Below are 22,652 nucleotides of genomic sequence, written 5' to 3'. Positions count from 1 at the left end.
TGCATTCCAGGTGACAACTCCTGAAATATAGCAGGCAGCCTTAAAAATATGCAAATGGCCTTCCTGTAGCTCTCTGCCCGTTTCCCATGCTTGGCTTCATGCATGATTATCATTTTGCTAGAGTGCAGCTCAGTCATAGCCATGCTTTGTTTGCTTATGATACTTTCCTTTTGTCTTAATATATAAAGCTTTTCTTTACTCTTCTTTTTAAGAGTGAGAGTAGTGCTGCAGTTACCAAGCATTTAATACATACAATTTGAATCAATTAAGTTGAATTACTGTTGTACTTAAGGAAAGACAACATCTGTTTTTTACCACCGCCCTGCCATTCCCCTGTGTCATTGCTGCCATCTAAGATGATTGCTACTACAGGCACAATTTTACCTAAAGAGACGACCCTCCTTTGCTTCTGTAGTTTGTTTCTTCTTCCTCATGTTGGGCTGAGCTGAGCTGGGATAGAGGCACATAGGAAAATATCAGAGAAGAACTGGTCCCTAGGTACACACAATCCTTATCCTATTTAAAGTTAAAGGCTTATCTTCTGCTGTCATTTATTTTAAGTGAAAGTGGGAAGAAAGTACTACACTGAGAGGCATGAGAACCTTGTCTTGGTTCTCTCCTTAACTAGTTGTATAACTGTAGGCAAAATTTTAATTGCGCTGGGCTTCAGTTTCTTTTTGAAAAAACGAGCAGGTTATTAATCTGAATATCTAAATGCTAAATATAATAATCTAAATGCTTAGATTATTTCTGAAGTTCTTTCCAGCTTTAAATTACTATGTATTTAGGGTAGCACACTGCCTTTCATTATATTATTGATTTTAAGTTTTCTGCATAATTTTCCACTTTACATTCGATCCGGTTTAGGATATATACAAAAAGTGGTGTCATAAATTTTATTTTGACACTTTCCTTTTTAATCTCCTCTACTAAAAGTATGATTTTGATTACCAGATTGAATAATTGTTTTCACACAAATGTGTATTTTTCTTAATATTCTGCTTCTCATATGTTTTACAAAATTTCTGCATAATGCAAGTTCTTTTAATGAGTTTGTTCACTTTGAAAGCAAACATTTAGAGCCATAATCTCCAGTATTTTATTCATCTTTAACCCAGTCTAATTAGACATCTTGAGTTGGTTTTCCAAAATTGTATTTGGGAAATAATTCTTCCCAAATAAATAGTTAAATAAATCTTATGTGGAAATAAGTCTTATATGGAAATAAATCATATTTGGGTAATGTTCTTCATGGACCACGCCTGTACTCCAGAGGAGGACAGAGAATCATATTCAGAATGACTTCGAGCTCAGTATGAAGGAGTGCACGATTGGTAGTGGCTTCCTCTAGAGCAGACAACTGCATGAGCCTACTTCATCTGAAAGAGGCATCTGTGACTGGAAACCCAACACTTGGGAATTTTATGATGACAACAGCAGATGAAAAGGCACGCTGAGCTGAAAGAATAGCTGAGTTGCCTTATTTTATCAGATAATATGTGCTTCTGCTTCAACACAGGTTGTTGTTGCTAGGATGACTTCAATAGACGTTTTCTGTCCCATGTTGTGGTAAGATCATTGTGGCACATATCATCCTGATCTGGAGAAGGACTGCCACTGAAGATTTTAAATAGTGTATTTATTCATAAGTTTAAGTATACAAAAAATAAGACTCATGTTAAGGGAGCAATTTCTACGTATAGGGTTAGGAACACGGAAGGGTTAATAGTCCTTAGGAAGCCGAAATGCATCTTTCATTAGGTAATTTTTATAGTAGCCCAAGCAACTGTGTTTTGGGGGAATAATTCCTCTGCTTTGGAGGACCTGATGATCTACTGAAAATGTCTTAGTTCTGTTATTTCAAAGGTTATTTTCTTACTTATTGTCCTCTTTTCAATTTGCGTACGGAACTTTATGTTCAAGTAAATAATTCCAATGTAAACCCTGTGAAGCCTGCTCACACACCCATTGTTTACTGGTTGAAATCAGCAAAAGAGGAGAAATATTAGCTTTTCTTCGAATTCCTGACAAGATTAAAGTAGGGTTAAGGGAACATCTGCCTTTTATGGGAGACATTATTGTCCATCTCAAATTTGAAAACATGCTCTTGCAGAGCTTTTAAGTCCATTTTGCACCTGTGTGGACTAGTTACAGGAATATTATTGGATTAAGAAGTGGGGTAGGTGGATACTCATATGGGTCCTGAACTGTAAGGGAGGCTAAACCATCATTAGGTTGCTAAAATATTATGGAATATATAAAAAAGATATACCAAATTATGTTTCTAAATCATTTCTAGTAAAAATCTGGTTGAAAGTAATACTTTCATAAGCCATTTGAGACATGAGATATATTGTCCCTAAGCTGCCAATCTAAAGGAGGGTGACAATTAACTGTAGGGCTGCTATTTTCCTAGTATAGTAGGATGTGCAGCTGGGAACAGAATGTGACTGTTTAAGACCTTAGAGGAGAAGCTGGGGACAGCCACGAGGGGGCTCCATTTCTGTTCTTTTCTCATACAATATTCTGTGTTTTGTCTAAATAAATGTTAACTACTTAAAGTATATCAGTCTGAAGGAATAACAAAGCATTAGCGTGACTCGGGTATCCACAGCTATATTTATCTGAAATTCTGTCTTTAAGCAATTGATGATGGTTGCTATTTTCCACTATTTGTATATCTTTGTGTTCTTCCAATTTCAACTTAGGAAAGCCAAACCCTGGCAATACGTTTACACATTTTGGCATTTTCTCTGTCTTTACCATCTGCTTGACCATCCTCATTTGACAAAGAAGTCCTCATTTTTCTTGTGATGATGACCTTATTATGTTCCCTTACGTTCAGTTTAGAACATCATGAACTCCTCTGGGGCAAGGATTGGGATCCATGCTTACTGCTTCTTTGCTTTCCTGGTGCCCAGCCATCGTCTGGTACATGCTTGATGATGATTAGTAACTGACTGGATGTACATATAAATGAAGGCAATAAAGTGCTATAGATAAATACAATACCAACAATTACTCATGTAACAAGATAAATCAGAACTTTTATTAAATAATATAAATGATTTTATTCTTTTTCTTACCCACTCTGCTCGAGAGTTTTATAGATGACTTTTCACTTTTATTTTAGTATTCACCCTTAACTTCCCTTAGATTTCACTCCTGTGTTCTCCAAAACTCTTTAGCTGGTATTTACTATTTATTTAGAGGGAATGCAACAATGTTCATGATGGGAAAAGGTCTAGGCTTGGAGTAAGAAGACATGAGTTCATGAACTAGCTGTATTACTTTGTATAGGTTTATTTAATTTCTTTCTGTCTATGATAATATTTGTCATGTCTATGATGGAGAGTGAGTGAAAGAATTAAGTTACATATATAGATAAATATATATAAATTATATATATATGGCTTGTAATATTTAAAGAGCTAAAATTAAGTAATTTATCATGGTTATATAAGGGCTCCTGCCCTTAGCTTCATCATCATGCCAAAAATAGCACTTTTTTTGTCGTCATCCCTTAATTTCCCAGTTGTATTATAAACATTCTCTTCCATTTCCTTTTGGTCTTTGTTTATTCTTCTGTGACATCATTATCTTTGTGACATCGTTATTTATTTAAATGTCAGATATTCTAACACATAGACATAATCTTTTCTGTCAAATAGCCTCCATTGATGTGGTCTCATCTAAAAAGTAATAACTTCATTGGTGGTTTACATGTTATGGGAGGAGGAAGTAATAAGAGTTTTATTGACTTCTAGAAATTTCTATTAACTATTGATTGCAGTTAGTCCTCAATTTTATGTGTATAGGAGAGGACTGGTATGGACCGTCTAAAATAATAGGTACATATTTACAAAGTTATATAATGCGATTACATTTTATGGTGGATTAGATAATACCATAAATATTGAAGTTAAAAATTACCAATTGCCAAAATTATATGTAAAAATCCCTTGGGCTTTTTAGTTTATTCAACATGCCTGGTTTTATGTATACATGCTTGTTCTGATGTATTATATCTCATTAAATCCAACACAGGCAGACTTTCTTAAGTGTTGGAACAGATGACTTTTTCTCCATTTGAGCATGAGATGCAGTGGTTAGCTTGTGTTCTGGGCCCTGTTATGGCCTATTGTGGCAAAACCTTAGCACGACAGAGAGCATAGAGATTCACGTTTACTGCAGAGCATGAGCTCACTGAATTACTGAATGAAGTGGAGGGTAGAGTTATTCAAATTATTTTCTAAAAAATAATTTAAATAATTTTTTTAAATTACCAAACATGCTTGATTAATTGACACAAATGGGAAGATGTGTACACACTATATGTTGATAAACTTACAACTGTCTATCCACTTGAATATTTATAAAAATACTTAAGAGGAAGAACATTTTTAAATGTAGATTTGGTATGATTTGCTTGCTGTTCTGAGAACCACATTTTTCAGAGAAAACATCAAGCCACCTTGCTCTTCCTGTGGAACATTTGTTCCATTTTGTTCCTTAGCTCAACTCCTTGATCTCCAATTTTACTATCAATAAATCATCATTTAACAGAATGACTCCTGTCAATTCAGGCTCATTGTATTTCCACACTATATTGCCAGTGTGTGTCTATTTTTTTTCACAAATAAACCAGCTTTAATAAATATTATTTTGTATTTATATGGTGCCATCTTCAAGAAACTTAGATGCTTTACAGACATTATATCTAATTAATCCCCACAATAACCCTGTGAGGTAGGTATTACTCCCATTTTACAAGATAGGGAGACTGAAGCACAGAGAGGTTAAGTGACTTGCCCAAGGTCACACAGTTAAATTGTGTGCATTTTAAAATGGTTTTCTCTAGCAGCTCTTAGGAAATGGAAATAGTTTCATTTACTGCAATGAATGCCTGTCCTACAATGTAGACTTCAAATTTCCTTCCTTGCCTGTGGGCTGCATATGGAATAAGTTGACAAAGGAGGTGAGAAAGCAAACAAGAATTGAAAGTCAAACAGCTGTCATCTAGGCTGTTGACAAAGCTGACAAGAGGTTGACTGTATCCTCATAGTCAATCAACAACACATACATGTGTTTTCCATATTGTTCTATGACTTGGTCTGGACCTTCACATGCAAGATTGCCACATAAGGAAAAGAAGTTTCTGATAGCTCTTTTGTTCTTAACTCTTGCTGTCATAGAACTGCCAATTTGAGGCAGCTGGGGATTACATGGAAAGATAGTTTAGTTGCATGTGGATTCTTTTTATTTTTTCTTCTTTCTTTTCCTTCAACTTCAGTGTATTGTTTCTTTTGGCTAACCTGGTGGATTCCTGGAAAGTTTATGGGACTTGTGGGAGTATGTTGCCCTGAGGCAAACCTAGTTCAGCTTCCTTGTTAAGGTACATTGGTCCTGGCTTCTTGTGGAGTGGGTCTGTTTTTTGGCCCCTTGAGGAAGGGAGTATCCTGTCTTTCTTAATAATGAAGCAAAAAGATGACTCCAGAAGAGAATTGGCAACCACCAAAAGGGATGCTGTCCAGTTCTCCGATACATAAACCACCTTCTGGACAGATTTGTGAAATCTCTCATCAGTCTTCCATACAGTTAATCACATGCTTTGCTTTATTCTGTTTTATTTTATAACAATGTTGTGAGCAGTTAACAAAAGTCAAAAGGTTAGTGTAACTTCTGTTCATCCTACAAAACTGTTTTGCAGTACACACACACACACACACACACACACACACATTTACCATCACTATGTAATTGCCATTCAAATCACTGTGTCCCATCTTTATCAACAAGCTCCACAAAACACAAGATTCTTTGATCAGCAAATACAAAGAGTTCTCCCAAGGACCTGGACTTCTAGGGAATGAGACTAGATGGGTGAGGAGGAGAGGCTGAATATATAAGATTTAATTTAAGGTCTACTGATGCCTGTTTTTTTGTAGAAACCACAGTAATGCATTTTTCTATACTACACGTGGTGAACATGTTTATTTCAAAGCTTTCTTCACTGTCTGTTGTGGAAGTACTACAGAAAGTTACTATCAGGTAGTCACTCTCATGCACCTTGTTTTTTCATTGAAAGATGAAGGAATATTTTGCATTTCAGTGCCACTGATTGTTTATTCATTCTTTCCTTCAGCAAATACCTATTTTATGCTTACTCTTTGCTCTGTGCTAGGTATTAGGTACAAAATAATTAATACGTTTGGTCCCCTTGCTCATTTTCCCAGGCGGCAGGGAAGGTAGTATAAATATGTGGCTTTGCAGAATATGATGAGAACATAAAGAAAGAAGCAGTCATTTCTTTGGGTGTGGGAGTGGGAGTGAGGATGGAGCCACAGATGGTTTCACAGAGGAAGGGCTGTGTAAAAGAAAGAGTGGATACTTTGTAGTCACGGGACCTCCACTTAATGTCCAACACTTCCAGGCCCAGTTATGGAGGTAGGGCTAAGTTCTTAACCTCTTGGAGCATAAGTTTCCTCACTTGTAAAATAAGGACAATAATTAGGCCAACCACAGAATGTTTCAAGGATTAAATGTGAAACTGTCTGTGAGAAACATCTGCTAAAATGCTATAGCAGTACATAAATGAGCCTTCTTTATCATCATTTGGAGATTCTGTCATTCAAGATTACCAGTGCTTTGGGAATGAGACTGAGTACCAGCGATGGCATCCTGAAAAGCAGGGGCAATAGGAAGTCTTGGGAGAATGGCACACAGAAGAGCTTGGTGGTTCAGTCCAGAGACTCTGGGCGGGTCTGAGCTCTGATCCCAGGTCTCCCTTTGGCAAGTTATCTCAACTCACTATGGCTCTGTTTCTTCATCAGTAAAATGGAGGTAGTAGTACTTAGCATTTTAGGTTGTTCTGGTGCTTAAATGAATTAATATTATGTGGTACTTAGAACAGTTCCTGGACATCATAAGCATGATTTAAATGTTTGGTTTGATAAGCACTTGTTTTAGTTTCCTAGGGCTGCTGTCAAAGTATCATAAAACTGGGCGTCTTAAAACAACAGAAATTTATTCTCTCACAGTTCTGGAGGCTAGAAGTCTGAATCAAGGTGTTTGTAAGGTTGGCTCCTCCTGGGTACTCTGGGGAAGAGTCTGTTCCATGACTTTTTTCTTTGCTTTTGGTGCTGCAGGCAGTCCTTGGAGTTCCTTGGCTTATAGGTGCATCACTTCAGTCTCTGCCTCTGTCATCACATGACATCTCCTGGTGTGGCTCTGCATCTCTTCTTCTTATAGGAAAGAAGGGCCCACCCTACTCCAATGTGACCTCATCTTAACTAATTACATCTGCAACGACCTTATTTTCAAATAAGGTCACAATCAGAGCTGCTTGGGTATGGGACATCAATATACCTTTCGGGGAAGACACAATTCAACCCTGAATGGTACTAATTTAAAATATAAATAACACAGGCTTATCTAGTCTGTGAGAACTGAATAACTTAATGTGTCATTAATATCTTGAATATTGTGGAGACTGTCAGTTTCTGTTTTGAATTTCACAGGTGATAAGGGGCCATCTCACTTCTACAACATCCTTTCTTATCTTAGAGACCAGAAAATCCAGCAGCAGTTGCACCTGGATTTATAACTTTAGACCCTCCATACTATTATCCAAGGTCAGAGCTCTCAAAGGTGCCTGGGTAATAAGACTGCTTCTCCCTTTTATGCCCCCCCCAAAACACACACAGATCCCTAGTGTCCTGGTCCTTCCTCAATCAGTTACTGCCACTTGCTTTGTGGCTCTCCAGTCCTATTTTATTTATTGTCATCTTTTGAATTGAACAAATCCAAAACTAAAACTCATAACAGGAAACTGGAATCCATCAAATCTTGGTTTGCATCCCAGCTCTGGCTAGGGTACCTTGGACAAGTTGCCTTACCTGTCTGAATTTCACTTTCCTTAGGTATAAAAATATAATGTTTACATAGGACAATGCTTGGTCCACAGTAGGCACTTGATAACTGTTTATGAAAAATTAAGTACATGAATAAACCAATTCTTATAGAGATGTTGAGAGGATTAAATGGGATAATGAATGTGCTGTGCCTAGAACGTGGGAAATGGTCAGTGAATGGCAGCTTCTATTTTATTCTCGTCTCTTTAATCCAAATTCTTTTTTTAACTGCTTACATCTGTCAGTGATTCTACTCTAACATGCTAGATTTGAAGTCCTAGAGTTTTTTCTTTTTCACATTTTTTTTTTTTTTTTTTGTGCTGTACGCGGGTCTCTCACTGTTGTGGTCTCTCCCGTTGTGGAGCACAGGCTCTGGACGCGCAGGCTCAGCGGCCATGGCTCACGGGCCCAGCCGCTCCGCGGCATGTGGGATCCTCCTGGACCGGGGCACGAACCTGTGTCCCCTGCATCGGCAGGCAGACTCTCAACCACTGCACCACCAGGGAAGCCCCTCTTTTTCACTTTTTAAAAACTTTTTTAATTTTATGTTTGAGTATAGTTGATTTACAATGTTGTGTTAGTTTCAGGTGTTTTTCAGATTCTTTTCCCATACAGAATATTGAGTAGAGTCCCCCGTGCTATACAGTAGGTCCTGTTGATGATCTATTTTATATATAGCAGTGTGTATATGTTAATCCCAACATCCTAATTTATCCCTTCCCCCCCACCTTTTCCCTTTGGTAACCATAAATTTGTTTTCTAAGTCTGTGAGTCTATTTCTGTTTTGTAAATAAGTTCATTTGTATCATTTTTTTTAGATTCCACATGCAAGTGATATCATATGATATTTGTCTTTCTTTGTCTGAATTACTTAGTATGATAATCTCTAGGTCCATGCATGTTGCTACAAATGGCGTTATTTCATTCTTTTTTATGGCTGAGTAATATTCCATTGTATATATGTACCACATCTCCTTTATCCATTCCTCTGTTGATGGACATTTAGGGTGCTTCCATGTCTTGGCTATTGTAAATAGTGCTGCAGTGAACATTGAGGTGCCTGTATCTTTTAGAATTATGGTTTTCTCTGGATATATGCCCAGGAGTGGGATTGCTGGAACATATGGTAGCCCTATTTTTAGTTTTTTAAGGAACCTCCATATTATTCTCCATAGTGGCTGTACCAGTGTACATTCCTACCAGCAGTACAGGAGGGTTCTGTTTTCCCCACACCATCTCCAGCATTTATTGTTTGTAGACTTCTGACCCATTCTGACCAGTGTGAGGTGATACCTCATTGTAGTTTTGATTTTCATTTCTCTGATAATTAGCAATGTTGAGCACCTTTTCATGTGCTTTTTGGCCATCTGTATGTGAAGTTCTAGAGTTTAAAAAAATTTATCTGTCTATTGATCTAGCTAATCACCATGTTTTAATCAGTTTTTCAGTTGAAATCTCTGCAGAGGCCAGTCTTTCCTTTGTAGTTATGTTGACTTTGGAATCGGTCCCTTCTCACCTTCCACACAGCATGGCATCTAGATGACAATAGCCTCCTGGGGGTCCTCCTTTCTCTTGCCTTTTCTTTCTATAACCCATCCTGCAATCCTTAATCATGTTTTCCATCAGTTGAGTTGTCCCAGTATTACCTCTGATAGGCTCTGTTTTGATAACTTAGTCTTATTAATAAGACATGAGAATACTAGCCACTTTTTTTTTCCTCTTCTTTTTAAACTGTGAGACAAAAGAATGTGTGGATGCTCAGTTGTCTATTTCATAATCTGATTCATTGGAACCCTTTATTGCATGCCTTGATGTGGTTATGGTGGCAGTGTTCAAAAGACTGGCATACCCCTGGGGTTTTGACAGTGCTTGTCTAACTTAGAATTTGTATGGGCTTTTAAATTTTTCTTGGGCTTATTTTTAGTAACACTTGGTTCTTGAGTGTTTTAAGTTTTAAAACTGTACTTTTTTTTTTTTTTGTATTATGAAAGGTACTCAGATTCCCACCAGATGGGAATTTGTCCAAATCGAATTTTGATCTTTTTACTTAGTACAAAGGCTCAGCCTCAGTACTCAGGCTACAGGAGGATGACAGCTCCACCTATGAGGAAAGGATGCCATCTTTGAAGAACATGTAGCTTCTTGTTGTAGAAATCAACCAAACAGTGCCCCAGAGGAACTCCGTACTTTGGGCTAAAGAGGACCATGTTCCATATGGAAGCTCTGTCTGTCCCAGATCTAACTTTTGAAGAACGAGAAGGGGTTATATTCAGGTGCATAGCCATATGAATAACCTAAAGGTGGTCATGGTCTATGTGCTCAAAGGTTATTCATTGAAACAGCTTCCCTAAGACAGGCTCTCAGTCCTACTAAATACTTTTCCTCTTTAGCCAAGGGTGATTTTTACTGAACCTAGAGTCATGTCTACTTTATCCAGTCTATAGACAAATTAGTCCTTTCTACTCTATGGTAAACCTATTCCTCAGTTCCCAGTTTTTCTAAAAGTGTTAAGAACATCTAGAATATGGGGAAAGCTAAATGACATCATTCTCACTGGGGTACGAATAATGAATGAAGATTTAGGCTATGATTACATTAAATTACCAGATCAAGTAGAAACCTAAATTGTGATTAGATCTTGTCAGTTAGCCCTCTGCATATGGGCTCTTTCCAAATAAATCAGTGCATTTCTCTGTTTCAAACTATAGAACTCATCAGTTCTATTTCCAGTCTACTCCAGATTGAACAATTTTGGCTCAATCATCAACTACTGGCATAACCTTGGGAAAGTCACTCATCATCACTATATTTTAATCTCATCACTGTAAAATGAGGAATTTGGAGTTCATTTTAGGTTAACTCCAAAGATTTTAAAAATTCAAACATTTTTGGAATTGAATGTTGTAACCATCCATGGCACGGCTAACAGTCTTCTTGAAAGATCCTGTTATAAAGCATAAACCATATTATGTTACTATTTTACTTAAAATCTTTCAAGGGATCCCCACCTCAATCAAAGTGAAAAGAAAAGTCCTGTTAATGTACAGGCACTCGATAACTTAGATCCCTGAGAACTCTAGTTTCCTTTTCCATGCCACACCTCTTCTCACTCTACTCCATCCACACTGCCCTCTGTAGTGTTACTAAACACACCACATATTCCACCCTCAGAGCCTTTGGCCCTTGCTGTTCCCTTTCCTGGAATTCTATTTTCCTAGCTATCCACCTAGTTCACTCCCTTACATCTTTCAGATCTTGACTCAGATGACACTCTCTAAACAAGGTATTCCCTGCTCTCCTGATCTAAAACTGCAACCTGCTCTCATGTTTCCTACCCCTAGTTCCTGCTTTATTATTCTCCTTAACACTTATTAACGTGTAACATATATAACATGGAACATACTATATATTTTGTTGGTTATCTCCAGTCTCCAAATATAAGGAAAGGGATTTTTGGTCTTTTTTGTTCACTGCTCACTCAAAATTTTTTGAAATAATGAAGAATGAGTGAAGGACAAAAATGTGTTCTGCTGGAAAGAGTTCTACTGGAGAGTTCTACTGGAACTCTTGATTCTGATTCAATCTGGTAGCCACTTGTGGACAAAGCCTCTGTCTTTTCTTGACGACTGAATAATTATTCACATGGGAAGATATAACATCTCATGTGGGCTTTTACTCTGGGGGCTGGAAATCTTTTATCACTGAGCAAATGAAAACCAGTCATCTGTTATGCAGTACAGCTAATGAGTTATATATAGATGCAAACTATTCCCAGTTAATTAGAATTAGCATTTTTCTTCCCCTCACAACCTGTTCTCTCACTCTGTCCTTCCCCCTCTCTTTCTCTCTTAGCTGTTATATTTCAAATAGATTTATGCTACAGTGTTTTGGGAAAAATCTTTAATTACTTTAAATCCACTGTCCTAAAAAAAAAAGAAAACTATCTGAAGCAAAGATCCTCAAGAACTTAAAATGATCTATTCAGTTTCAACAAATTTAATTACTTATGGTCCACAGAATATTGTACCTAACTTTAGGATAAATGTTGTTTATTTCTGACCTCATGTGCCTTACAGATATGATCTATCACTTACTGTCTATAACTATATCTAACACAAATCAATAAAGTAAACAGTCACTTTGGTGATGCTACACACTGCACTGAAAAGATAGACCATTTATGAAAAGCCCATGGGGTCAAGGAAAGCACTAGAGTTTCATTTATATGAGACCCTGTCACTCTCGTTGTTTTCCCTTTAAAATGTGGATCTGCTATAAAGGATGAGTCTAGCTTGTTGTCCACTGGACTTGCCCCTTTCAAAAATTTTCTTTGAGCAACTGATGTCTAGTCTTTAGGATCCCATCCAGCAGAGGTGTGCCAGCTGTGCTTGTCAACAGGGGTGATTTGTGGGCTTCTTAAAGAGGCTTCAGAGGAATTGCTGATTTTAGGCCCTGGTTGATTAGCTTGATGAAGTGAGTTTCAAAATGTTTGTTCCTTCTGTTCATTTTCATTTTTTTTACGGCTTATGTATTCTTGGTATTCTGTTCCTTACCCTGTGATGTTCAGTTCAAAAATGCCTGTGATCCCAGGACATTTATTGGTGCAGCCTGGCTCATTATGTCCAGACATGCGTGGTGTTTGACAAATCATTTGGGTGTTTAAGGCGAACTTGGAGATGTCTAGGGTTGGTTAGGCCCTATTAACAGGTGGTACGCACATTGCTAAGGAGTGTCCTTTGCTGCACTCAGTTCCCATCAGAAGCTGACTGATCCCTGACTGCAGATCCAGTCATCAACCTGCTTGCTTTGGAGCCAGCATGTTAACCTATGCAAACTGCAACACTGTCCCTGCTCACTCCCACCACTAACCTCTTCCCCATGTGTGCAGCAAGGGGCTGGGGTGATCTGCTTTCTTCAGCCTGCCAGACTGAGGGTCAGAGTTTGGTTTATTTCCACATCTGTTCCTCTTATTTTCCATGGACCATTTCTCAGTTGCCACCCAAAGAGATGAAGGCAAAGCCCCTGCTCCAAGTGTTTGGGCATCAGCACAGAGCGGCCTGTGTGGTTTAGGAAACTATACTGCTTGTTTGAGCTTTTCCAACATTGTAAAGTAAAAGAATAAAATAGAAGGGGATTTCTATTTATTTTCCAGAGCTGTGGTCACTTTATTTTGCGATTCCTTCAACTGGGAAGTGCTTTCAAAGGATTTTGCAACCTCATGTGATCTGCTGTCATTTAGAGCTGTTTTTGAGACAACAGGCTATGCTTGAGGTTTATATATTTAGAGTTATTTATTTCTCTTCAGCATCTGTCTAATTGAGTAGCATCCAGATGCCATGAGGATCCAGTTACAAGGTAATGACCAACATTGCCTTCTTATCAAGTCAGACAGTCTCTGACATAAGCAGCAAGATATTATTTATGTTAGATTTTCATTGCCTTACACTCCTACAAAACACCTATCCATTTTTCAAGATTCAAACCAAATGTTGCTTCATCTCAAAGCCTTTTCTTGGGCTTCCCTGGTGGCGCAGTGGTTGAGAGTCCGCCTGCCGATGCAGGGAACGTGGGTTCATGCCCCGGTCTGGGAGGATCCCACATGCCGCGGAGCGGCTGGGCCCGTGAGCCATGTCCACTGAGCCTGCGCGTCCGGAACCTGTTGCTCCGCAACGGGAGAGGCCTCAACAGTGAGAGGCCCGTGTACTGCAAAAAAAAAAAAAAAAAAAAAAAAAAAAATCCTTTTCTTACCAACATGTCCTCTCCAGATAGAAATACTTATTTAGATGTGAAGCCCCAGAATAAGCTACGACTTCTCACTTAGTACTTAGTCTAATTTGCTTACACTTAAGTCTAATTGGCTTCCCAGATTAGACTGGGAATTCCCTGTGACTTGAAAACAACAACATTTTTTTCAGTCATCTTTGAGCTGCCATTACCTGGCACATAATAGGCTCTCAACAAAAGTTGGTTGAGTAAAACGTATTTGAATGAATACACTTAATGTACCTGGTGTTCATGGGGCATGCCACACTGCTTCAGAACTCAAGTCTGTCTTATGGGCTAAGTCCTTTGCCTTTAATGGCCTTCTCTCTTCTCTGGTTGGCAAAATCTTTCTTGTCCTTTACATTTTTCCTTATCAGTCAGTTAATCATCCTATAGAATATTCCCTTTCCCAAGTACTGTTAATCCTTTCTCTTTGTCCAGAGGTCTACCAGGACACCTCACACTACAGTTATTATTTGTGTGTCAGTTGGTCTCTTTCTCTGGATGGTGACTTCCTGAGAGGTGAGGATCCTTAGTTTAGATTTTACCCTAAGTGCTCAGTGCAGACCTGGCTCAGAGATGGTGCCAGTGAGAGTGTCAGAGTTGGAGAGTGCTCCAACTCTGATGTTAATCAGTTGTGGAAGTTTGAACATAACACTTAATCTTCCTTGGCCACAATATCTGATCTGAAAACTGAGAGGCTGAACTAACTCTTAAGTTCACTTCCAGCTTCAGGTCTTTATTCAGAACACCATCCCTATTTTTTATAACCCTGCATTTTGTTACTGTCTTCATTGAGTCTCCTGTTTACAAATCTGCTTCTCTTCTCTTTGCCCTATTTTCTCATTCAAAAACTGTTTTTCCCCTGTGTCACCTGAATATGTTCACAGAGTCAAATATGGTATTATTTGCTGACCGGAGAGAGGTACTTGTCAGGTATATGGTGGGATGGGCTACTTAGTCTCTACAGCTTGGTCGCCTCATCTGTAAAAATGAGGGTAGGGCTTCCCTGGTGGCTCAGTGGTTGAGAGTTCACCTGCCGATGCAGGGGACACGGGTTCGTGCCCCGGTCTGGGAGGATCCCACATGCCGCGGAGCGGCTGGGCCTGTGAGCCATGGCTGCTGAGCCTGCGCGTCCGGAGCCTGTGCTCTGCAGCGGGAGAGGCCACAGCAGTGAGAGGCCTGCATACTGCAAAAAAAAAAAAAAAAAAAAGAGGGTAATAATAGTGCATACCCCTCACTGGTGGTTGTGAGGATTCAGTTATAGAATATTTGTAAAGCTTTTGAACATTGGCACAGAGTAGGTGCAATTGAGTGTTTACTTATTAAATAAATAACAGACTCCTGTCCTGCATTGTCTCAGTCAGAAGGTGACTGTATCTACTGCTTTCTAGATTATTATATCTTACTTGACTGCTATGGTTGTCAGCAGAACTTTCAGGGAATTACAGTAAATTTTGATCATACAATCTAAATTAGAATCCTATTATTTATTTTAAATATCACATTCTTATACTTTCATAAATGCCACTCAGAATTTATTTACAGTGGAATATCATGCAGTTCATTCCCTCGTAATCCAAAGTAGAGTATAGCTGTTGTTAATGAATAGTTGTTTAATACAAGGCTTTCATCTTGCCAGTTCCATTATACTTTAAAATTAGAATGCACATATCTATGGGCCATTGTGAAATGTGTTAGATTCCAGAAGATGAGAGGAATAAAAAGTTTTTAGAACTGGTTTTGGCCAAGTTTACACAGTGCCCGTAAACACTTTTTCTAAATAAGATACAGATTTTCTAAGTAACCTAATTGCAACAGTATCTGAAAGACATAAGAAACGTTGGTGGAAGACTGTTTTGTTTCAAAACATTTTTTAATTTGTGCTTAATTTAGCTCTCCTGTTCATGAAGTAGAAATATCTTTTTAAAGACTAATTACCCTATATTCATGCATAATATGTCTCATGGAAAGGAAACTATGATTGTGTGTTCGCTACCGAATGAGATGGTGCATGTATATGTTTGGGTGTGGGGATACAGCTGCAGAGGTTTAATTCCTATACAGTGAAATGCAAGGAGCACTTAATTTTAATAACCAAGTTTAGAAAAAAAAAAATCACATTTTCTGTTTTCAGGAATTAAGCAGCATTTAAAAAGACAAGATGGAACCTGAAGAGTACTGGAAGAAATAGGAGGGCCTCCATTCTGGTCTCCGATCCAGCAGAATTAGGTAAGTTATTTGACTTCTTTGGGCTGTGCTCTCCATATCTGTAAAACAACATATGTGAGTAATATTGCCGTGTGGAGGAAAGATCTTAAGAGGAGGGTTTGAGCAAGGAGCTTGGTTGAGAGGCTATTGCAATAGTCCAGGTGAGATTTCTCCCATCAAGCACAGCTCACAACTTCATAATATTCTTGGACTCACCTGCTGAATAGGGATGGATGGTTTCATTAATAAGTGGAGAAGGAGCTCAGAACGGCCTTTCAGCTCCAAAATTGCCTTCACCTGCTCATCAATAAATGGCCTAAAATTCTTTTAAAGATTATTTGTATGGTCTTGTGTGTATTTTGTAGTATAGGTGAAATCCTAACATAGATTAATATTATTCTTAATAAATATTCTTCTCTAGCAGAGGGAAGTATAAACATGTGCATCAGCATTACAAGGAAAGGTTAGTGAGGCTTGTGGTGAACAAGGGAATATGAACTGGTCCTAACTCTCCTGCAACCCATTCTTTACACAAACCAAGTGCTCTCTGGACTTCTATAACAAAAGAGGAAAATCCAGATTTTTATGTTTAATTTCTCAAGTTTTAAAACACTCGAGCAAAACATTAGCATGGGCCCCTGTTGGTCACCATTGCTCCATAGCTCAAGCAGTCCTGAAATACCGGGGAGAATCTCAACCTCCCCAAACCGGGAGTAGTATATAGGCAAGAAAGAAATACTTGGAGAACAGAGATTTCTCTAGTGAGAAAAATGTTTCCTGCTTGACAGCCAGCCAGCCAGCCTGCTACAGCAGTTTAGTCTTACAGAGTAGCATGTTATATAGACTAGGCCAGAGAGAACCGCAGTTGTGCTTAGGTACCTGCAGTGAAATAATCATATTAGTGTTCACTGCGCCCACTGTCAGCTGGGCCCTCAGCCACCCCAAGTGAACGACTCCTTTACTTGCCTCTGTGCAGGGTCTTAGTTCATTTCCCCATAGCAACTCTTTCAAGCCCTATTCTCTCTCTTAAAATGTTGATTTATTCTTTCTCCTGTTGAAAATCGAGTCTATCAATGATGGATTTCTTCATTCTGATCTTCCAAAGAACAGATAAAGTGACCTTAGCCTTTACTATCACTTCCTTTTCTCCAGTCGCAGAAGAATGGAGTTCCTTTTTCTGCTCATACCCAGTCCCACAACTGCTTTTAGTCTCGTTTAGACCCAGCATCAGTCCATCTCTTTATTTTCAGTCTCTCCCCCTCCCCTTCCCCCCAGCTCTTTCCAGCGATTCATCAGCAAGCTCTTGTATTTCCTAGGTTAAAATTGTCAAGAGGGCAAAACAAGTGCCAATCTCCTGTTGCTCTGACTGCACGTCCTCCCCTTGCTTCTGCCTTCTCTCTCCTGCCTCTTGCCTTTCCTCATAAGGAGAGCCTGCTCTTAGAGAAGCTAGTCCTTGCTTTCCCACTTGTGTTGTATCTCCTACCATCAGGATGCCTCACACATGTCCTCTGAATATGCATTAGCAAAGTAAGTAACTGATTGATAATGTATACTAAAAACATTTTTGATGTTGAAATCTGAAATCTGCATCTGAATAATACAGGTAGGGGAAGAAAAGGAGAAGTAAGATTGGCATGCGTTGATAATTGATGAAGCTGGGTGATGAGTCCTCTAGCAAAACCCTGGATTACCAAATTATAATTTTTTTATCTCTCAATTTATTTGACTTCTTTGTGGCATCTAACCTTTGTTACTACCTTCTTTGTGATGAACTCTTCTCCCTTGGCATCCATGGCTCTCTCCTGGGTCACCTTTTCTCTCTTCTCTGTCTTGAACTCCTTGTGATTTATTTTCTAAAGCCCATTTCTTAAGTGCTTATCGTCCAAGGATTCTGCCTTAGACCACTTCCCTTTTTTCCGTGTCCACAACACCTGAATGAATGATGTCTCTTTATTTCAACCACCATCTAAAATACTGTATTGACCACTGAATCTGTACCCCAGTATAGCTTGAGTCTCTGATCCCAAGTCCTATAGTTTCATGTGTGGTTGCCTCCAGCGACATTTCCAAAACTGAACTCATTTATTGCCGCCCCTGTCCCCTCGCAAAGCCTGTTTCTGTTCTCTAATCCCACTCTAATCTAGCAGCTGGGAATTGCTTGCATTCTCCAAAGAGTCCTCTTTTCTAGCACGCATCCCCCCATTAATCATGCCTTCCTCAGTGCCCCATAGGAGAGCACCTCAGCCATCTGGAACATTATAGCTCCTTGTTGCTCTCATTCTGTACACTGTTTTCCACTTCCCATATTGTCATCTCCCTAGCTGGTGGGAAAGGCATCAGATCCCTCTTTGTATTCCTGCCTCTCCTAGTACCATGCTTGGCACACTATTAGTAAATATTTCTAGGAATAACTAATAATGGGTTCTTGAAATTTTAATGCTAAAAGGGACCATCTAGTTCAGAGACTCTTAAAGAGCAGTGTAATGGTCAAGGTGCCTTAGAGCCCCACAGCCTGGATTTGAATCCTTACTCTGCCACTTACTAGCTTTATGATACAAGGAAAATCATTAAGTTGTAGGAAAGTCACTTAATGCTCTTGTTTTTGAGCTGTAACAAAATGAATGCCCAAATTCTGAATGGACAGAGGAAAATTTTACAATTATAATTTCTTAAAAAAATGTTTTTTATACTTTTAGGATGTCAAGACCTGCATTTATATAGCAAAGTCTTTTTTTTACCCCTAGAAGTAAAACTGTTCTAAGTATATGTAATGGAAATAAGTATAATATCTAGTATACTGTATATATATTCTTGATAACATGCAAGAGTCCTACAGCCTCCAAAGGCCCTGCTCCCCAGACAAGTTTGAGGATCATTTAATGGAAATGGAAATTGAGACTCAGGAAGTTTAAATGACTTTTCCAAGGCCACACAATTTAGTGGCAGAGCTGGAATTTGCATGTGGTTGCCAGAACTCCATTGTATACTCCTTACCACCATGACATTTAAACAAATAAAAAAATCACTTGGTCAGTCTATTGGATCTTGGAATATTTTTTCCTTGCAGTGGTATTATTTTGATAATAAAAGGATTGTACACAGATATGCACATAAAAACTTGTGAAATTTGACTAACTGAAAGTCAGATATTTATGGTAAATAGGGAATATTCTGAGACTTGACAAAAAGAATAAAAAAATTATTTAAACATCAAAAATGCATGGTCTCCTGCTTTGATTTGTCACCTAATTTAGTATTTTTGTTCCTTCTTTATACAGCCATCTTTTCTACAAGATCTCAGAATTCATTGTCTTGCCCTAAATTTTTTTTAAAACCACTTTTCATATCTGTAGTCCATAAATTCTGATTTGTATCTTGAATTTATACTTAATAATGTACACTTCTTGGTACAGACATCTCAAAACAGCACAAGAAATGCAATCATGTCTATGGATTTCATTACTACAAATCTCTGTGCAGCTTTCTTTGTTGTTGATATATAATACTTTAGCAAATCTTAGGTCTGACATTCTCAAGCTAATTGCATTTGACCAGCTCCTGAGCCTGAGTTCCTGCCTACTAGCATGACTGGTATAAATCACTGCTATTTAGAGAACCTTCATAATGCATTTTGCAGAATAGAGAAATGAGAATGAAGAAAGTTGAAAGGTTTTAAAAATAATCATCTTTTAAAATAATGATATTTTAACTTCTGGGACATAGATACGTTTAAGTAAATGAACTGTAATTCAAGAGGAAGTCAATTGTTCATCCATTCATAGAAGTGGCTATATAGATGTTTATCCTATAGAGAAGGCAGCTGGAGTGTCTGGACAGCTTCTTTGAGAACTAGGAAGTAGATTATGTAGCTGTGTCTACCACTGTTTGGCCTATCAAATGGTGATTTGGTTTACCTTCATGCAACTTTCCTACTTGACTCTGATAAAAGCCAGTCCAGTAACTGACTTAGTACTTGATTATGTATCTTATCGGTAATGTGTTTGAGAAATATTTCTGATATTGATATTATGCCTGGGATTTGGTTTTAAACAAAGAAGGAAGGAAAGAGATGTAAGACCGGCTCTACATTGATAATTGTTGAAGCTGGACAAGTTATTGGGGATTCATTATCCCATCGTATAGTTTTGTATATGCTTGAAATTTTACATGATAAAAATAATCTCTGATGCATATGCTTTTAGATTTGTATGTGTCTAGAGGAGTGTGTGTGTGTGTGTGTGTGTGTGTGTCTGTGTGTGTGTGTCTGTGTGTCTATCTTTAGCTCTTAACTAATCTTCTGAACCAGGGGGCTGGTAAATTTTATTTTCAACTAAGTTAGCAGTTGCTGGGGGCACAGATTTTATATGTGCTCATTGCTAGAGGGAACACAAGAAGCATAAAACCCTGCCCCCAAATTCCTTGCAATCTAGCTGGGAAAATTACCACACAAAAAAACTCTTAAAAGTGAAATACTGGGCTTCCCTGGTGGTGCAGTGGTTGAGAGTCCGCCTGCCGATACAGGGGACATGGGTTCGTGCCCCGGTCCGGGAAGATCCCACATGCCATGGAGCGGCTGGGCCCGTGAGCCATGGCCACTGAGCCTGCGTGTCCAGAGCCTGTGTTCCACAACGGGAGAGGCCACAACAGTGAGAGGCCCGCGTACTGCAAAAAAAAACAAAGTGAAATACTAATTCAAAATTTAACATTTCAAGAGAAAAATAGAGTTAAGACACCATGAAAAATTATCAATAAATTATACAGCCTATAATTGCTCTATTTCAGCTGAGGGAAACATCACTATACTCTAGAGAAAATTTTATTTAGGTAAATGGATTTAAGCTGATTCTTTTTTTTATTTTTGCGGTACGTGGGCCTCTCACTGTTGTGGCCTCTCTCGTTGCAGAGCACAGGCTCCGGACGCGCAGGCTCAGCGGCCATGGCTCACGGGCCCAGCCACTCCACGGCATGTGGGATCTTCCCAGACTGGGGCACGAACCTGCATTCCCTGCATCGGCAGGCGGACTCTCAACCACTGTGCCACCAGGGAAGCCCTGAAAGCATATTTTTTAAAGTGAGTAAATAAGTTCTAGAAATAATGAAACTTTAGAGGTTTACTTTGGAGGACTGAAGGTTAGATTAAAGAATTTAAACTTTATTCTTGGACAGCAGACAGCCACTAAGTATTTTGCAAGGAAGTGATGTTATCAAATAAACATGTAGTAAAATGACTCCAGTGACAGTATTGATTGAGATAGAGATTGGTGGGAGAAAGAATGAAAAGAAAAAACAGGATTAGTGCAATATTCTGTAAACAAGTCAGTAAGGGTCTTCTTTAGAATGTCAGCAGAGCAAATGGAAGCAAGGACCTAATGTGGAGGGCACAATTGTCAGGTCTTCGACATCAGGCAGATATGAGAGTTTAGGAAAATGGCTTTCTCTGCAATCTCATCTATTTCTAGTGTATCTTACTTAATAAAATGGTTATATTTTCTAAAAGTTTCAATTGGCAAACGTTTAGCAAGTTCCAAAATAGGTGGAGGAGAGTAGGAATGACTATCTGGGATGCCAAGTGTCAAAACTAGTTAGTAGTTGTTGTTTTCGGATGCCAAGTGTCAAAACTAGTTAGTAGTTGTTGTTTTCATTCTTTTCTTAGCTATAACGTTATTAATAACATTTGTCAATGTGGAGAAAAGTTTCGTGTTCTGTGTAGTACTGGCACCGCCACTTGTTTGAACCATTTAAATTCCATAGGGGTTATTTTATCTGGTTCTATGGAGACAGTGTATTTGGTATAAGCATAGGAATTTGAGCAACCACAAACCAAATTTATGTGCTTATTCTGAGATATTCATTCCAGGGAAAGGCCTGCTGGGCTAATATATACTTTTTAGATTTTTCCACAGATTTTAATGAGCCACCGCCAGTTCTGGCACTGAAATCGCCACAGTATACAAAATGCGTTATGGGAAACAATTTTTCTAGGACTAGTGGGCAAAACATACTACACATCTGTTGGGCGTACAGTTTTCCAAGTTTTGGCTGGGATGTCAGCTTGCAGTCTAGATGAATAGACTGCATGAATAGACACTGCATAAATATAGCCTGCAGTGGGGCAGGTGTCAGGGTTTGGATTTTTGACCTCTAGGCAAATGGATTCAAAGGTAAGTCATCCCCTTGTTCTCAACTCAAGGAGTCTGATAACTTAAACTTCATTTTCTTTAGAATCATTTTGGACTTTATCCAGTATTATATCGGTCATAAACTTGAAGAGAAGAAAAACTGTTTTTTCCACATTATTTTAAGGCTTTTCAAAGTGTTCAATAAAATAATGTGTTGGCCCATAAGGGTACAATTTTTTGTAAATAAAGATTATCAGGGTTTTTTTTTTTTGCAAGAAAGAAAAACATTCCCCATAATAAAATTTGTTTACCAATCCATGGGATTCTGGGAAAAGCTAGTGTAATTTTCAGATTAAATACATAATCTTATTCAGGATTTTGTGTATAATTTTATATATTCATTTGGTAGTTATATTTTATCCTAATTCTAGAACATGACCTGTGGATGCTGTCAAAATCACATAACCTACCTCGGTAGTTTATAGATTGTCTAATTAACTGTTCATTCTGATGTAGGAGATGATTTGGAAGTTTTTTTTTTCCATTAAGTTTCCACAAGAAGGGGCAGGCTTGGCAGACTGTAATATCATAGAAGTTTAAACATCAATGGATCAGCAGGGATTTGATTGGAAAAGTTCAAGGGGAA

At 38.4% G+C, this 22,652-nt stretch overlaps 1 long non-coding RNA gene across 3 annotated transcripts in view; it reads left to right on the top strand.

Annotated features, from left to right (window-relative positions):
- The window catches only part of LOC307185304, a 269,333-nt gene that overhangs the window by 60,535 nt on the left and 186,146 nt on the right, over positions 1 to 22,652 (top strand). For 2 of the 3 annotated variants that reach the window (XR_013827951.1, XR_013827952.1), the window contains exons 2-3: positions 15,814 to 15,908; positions 20,791 to 20,958. This is a non-coding gene — a long non-coding RNA (uncharacterized lncRNA). The remainder of the gene's footprint in view (positions 1 to 15,813; positions 15,909 to 20,790; positions 20,959 to 22,652) is intronic. The other variant, XR_013827950.1, reaches the window with a different exon arrangement.

The sequence above is a fragment of the Stenella coeruleoalba genome (genome assembly GCF_951394435.1).
Source record: "Stenella coeruleoalba genome assembly, chromosome: 4".
Classification (NCBI taxonomy): Eukaryota; Metazoa; Chordata; class Mammalia; order Artiodactyla; family Delphinidae; genus Stenella; species Stenella coeruleoalba.
This window is presented reverse-complemented; position numbering and strand designations above follow the sequence as displayed.